This window comes from Anarrhichthys ocellatus, unplaced genomic scaffold (genome assembly GCF_004355925.1).
Source record: "Anarrhichthys ocellatus isolate YVR2014 unplaced genomic scaffold, GSC_Weel_1.0 scaffold669, whole genome shotgun sequence".
Classification (NCBI taxonomy): Eukaryota; Metazoa; Chordata; class Actinopteri; order Perciformes; family Anarhichadidae; genus Anarrhichthys; species Anarrhichthys ocellatus.
Window position 1 is genome coordinate 19,393 of NW_022280643.1, and position 3,405 is coordinate 22,797.

Genomic DNA, 3,405 nt, shown 5'->3' on the forward strand with positions numbered 1-3,405 from the left:
TATCTTTATTTACTTCTTTGCTCCATCCCCCCTCCCTTCCTTCCTCCATCCCTTCCCATATCCTTCCTTCATCCCCCCTTCCTTCCTTCCTCCATCCTTACTTCCTTCCCATATCCCCCCCTCCCTCCTTCCCTTCCCATATCCTTTCTCCATCCTCCATCCTTCCAAACCATATCCTTCCTTCCTTCCCATATCCTTCCTCCCTTCCCTTCCTTCCTTTCAATAAATGATGAAAGTGAGGGGAAAACTTTCCATCAACATTACCTTAGTTTTAAACATCAGCTGAGACTCTTCTTCTTCTTCGTTGGTATCTTTATTTACTTCTTTGCTCTGTCCAACCGTTGTTTACTGACTGTCAGATGTCAGATTGTCCCTGAATGCACCACAGATGTCAGGTGTTCAGCAGGTGTTCACTGACTCTGCAGTCCTTCACTTTATGTAACCGTCTGTTACGTAACGCTGAGAACTGTTGAGTCAAAATGATGAGAATGAAGATGATGGTGATGAGGATGATGATGGTGATGAGGATGATGATGGTGATGAGGATGGTGATGATGAGGATGATGATGATGAAGGTTCAGTCCAGTTTGTTTTCACTTCACTGAGTTTCAACAGCAGAAACACTGATTTATTTTTCATTTTCTTCTGAACTGAGCAGCAGAATAATGACTCTTCTTAGTGTGTGTGTGTGTGTTATTGTGTTTGTCTCTGTGTGTGTTATTGTGTGTGTGTTTGTTCTCAGATCAGTCGCTTTGTTTCTGTATTCAGACGTTGACCCAGAACTCTTAAATACAGCAGCAGCCTGAGGGAGGCTTCACTGTGAGTGTGTGTATGTGTGTGTGTTCATCCTTTCATGCAGGAACATTAAAACAGCTGACAATTAGTTTTTAAATTACCATTCAGACGATCAATCACTGCAGCTGTGGTTCACCTGTAAATCAAATAGAAGAAGAAGAACGTGTGTTTCATCAGATTACGTCAATGTGTTGACTTTCCTACCTTATGGGGACAAAACACAAGTCCCCATATAAACAAGTACCTTTGTTCTCTAAACATAAACAAGTACTTTCGTTCTCGAAACATAAACAAGTACTTTTGTTCCCTAAACATAAACAAGTACTTTTGTTCCCTAAACATAAACAAGTACTTTTGTTCCCTCAGCATAAACAAGTACTTTTGTTCCCTCAGCATAAACAAGTACTTTTGTTCCCTCAGCATAAACAAGTACTTTTGTTCCCTAAACATAAACAAGTACTTTTGTTCCCTCAGCATAAACAAGTACTTTTGTTCTCTAAACATAAACAAGTACTTTTTTTCCCAAAACATTAACAAGTACTTTTGTTCCCTCAGCATAAACAAGTACTTTTGTTCCCTAAACATAAACAAGTACTTTTTTTCCCAAAACATTAACAAGTACTTTTGTTCCCTAAACATAAACAAGTACTTTTGTTCCCTAAACATAAACAAGTACTTTCGTTCCATTTTTGTTTTATTTTGTTTCCATTGAAAACGTGTGTATGTATCTAATATAAGTATATGTTTGTATGTATATGTGAATAACATATATTAATATATATTTGTCTGTATATGTATATAACATATATTAATATATATCTATTTGTCTGTATATGTATATAATACTATGTACGTACATCAGTTTGTGTGTTTCTGTCAGCATCACTGAAGCTCAGGCGTCATATTGATCACATTAGTACTGATATTGACAAACGTCACCAGCTTCAACATGTGACCACTGCATCCAACACACACACACACACACACACACACACACACACCATTTGACCTTGTTGATCACCGATGTGGTCTGGGGGGATTGATTTGTCATTAAGCCTTTTGTTTTTATTCAAAAATAAAACTGCTGTCTCACAAGCAGTAATAATAGTTTTGTAAAGTCAGTACTTTAGTAAGTATTTGTATCCTTGGCAGTAGCTGTAATGGTACACATTATATTGTTAATATAGAAGTCACAGTACTAGCTGTAGTACAGTAGTAGGATTTAGCTGTCGTAGTAACAGAAGTACTGCAGTACTTTATTTTCACAGTCAGCAGTTTCTTGTCAGATGAACTTTGTGGAAGGTGTACGAAGTTAAAACGTGATGAATGAAACATGGATCAAACGTCGACTCGCTTCACTCAAACGGAAACGTTTTGATTCCTCATTTTAAATGACTTTAAATACTGCAGGTAGTTTCATGTACAGTATAATTATACTTCATCATTGATCAGTTGATCTAAAGTAATTAAATACGTTAATAGTACATAAAGAGGAAATATAACTTCTGTTACTTTCTGTGAGACCAGGTGTTAGTTATCTCTGTGTCACTGCACCTGTGTTTGTGTCCCTGTGACTGTGTGTGTGTGTGTGCGTGTGTGACACGCACCTCCCTACCTACAAGAACTCATCACTCCCCAAATCTCCACCCGTACCCTCAGATCATCAAACAGCTCGCTCCTCCGGGTCCCCAACACCAAGCTCCGCACCATGGGCGACCGGGCCTTTGGCTCGGCAGCTCCACGCCTATGGAACAGTCTCCCTGACCACCTAAGGGCAACACAGACACTGGTCTCTTTAAGACCGGCCTAAAAACCTTTCTATTCAGGAAGGCCTTTCTGACCTAAATCACTGTCAGTTATTTCTTTTGTGTTTCTGTTCATTCACTGTTTTTTTATGCTTACAAGTTATTTTATTATAGTTTGTTTTTGCTATGTACTGGCTCTGTGGCACTCTGAGATTTTTTAAATGAAAAGTGCGTTACAAATAAAATGCATTATTATCATTATTACTGTGTGTGTATGTCTGTGTGTTTGTTTGCGACTGTGTGTGTGTGTGTTTGTTTGCGACTGTGTGTGTGTGTGTGTGTGTGTGTGTGTGTGTGTGTGTGTGTGTGTGTGTGTGTGTCTTTAACCTGATTACATCAAAACAAACAGCAGCTGGCTGCTCCTCACTCTGTGTGTGAATCCTGCTCTCTGATTGGCTGTCGGGTGTTTGTTGTTGAAAATCAAACAAAACCCCAGGGCCCCGTTCCTCGTACGTGGCTAACTGAGTTAGCCGGATACTTGTCAGGATAAGATGACGTAGATCAGGCTTTTCGGTTCCACGAAGCAAGTTTGGCAAAATCACCATGGCAACACATCCATAAGCTTGAAGCTGCTCCAGCGCAGGCTAACTGAAGGTAGCTGGATAAGCTGCCACTCCCCCGGAAAACATGGCAGCTCCTGTCATATACGGTAGTCTAATGCGCTTGCGCATATACCGGGGGTTATACGGGAGTTCCGGAAATGCATGTAAAGTGAGACACACGGTGATCCATTAAAGCAGCTGAGCAAACTAAGAAGCCTCTATTGCATTAATGTACAGCTCCCTTCCTCAGAGATCCACTGATG

At 40.1% G+C, this 3,405-nt stretch overlaps 1 long non-coding RNA gene across 1 annotated transcript in view; it reads right to left on the reverse strand.

Annotated features, from left to right (window-relative positions):
* LOC116376886 (uncharacterized) overlaps positions 1–1,146 on the reverse strand; it is a 2,626-nt gene extending 1,480 nt beyond the window's left edge. Inside the window, exons 1-2 of the long non-coding RNA XR_004212160.1 lie at positions 897–1,146; positions 265–466 (exon numbers count right to left, since the gene is read on the reverse strand). This is a non-coding gene — a long non-coding RNA (uncharacterized LOC116376886). The remainder of the gene's footprint in view (positions 1–264; positions 467–896) is intronic.
* Positions 1,147–3,405: the final 2,259 nt, after the last annotated feature.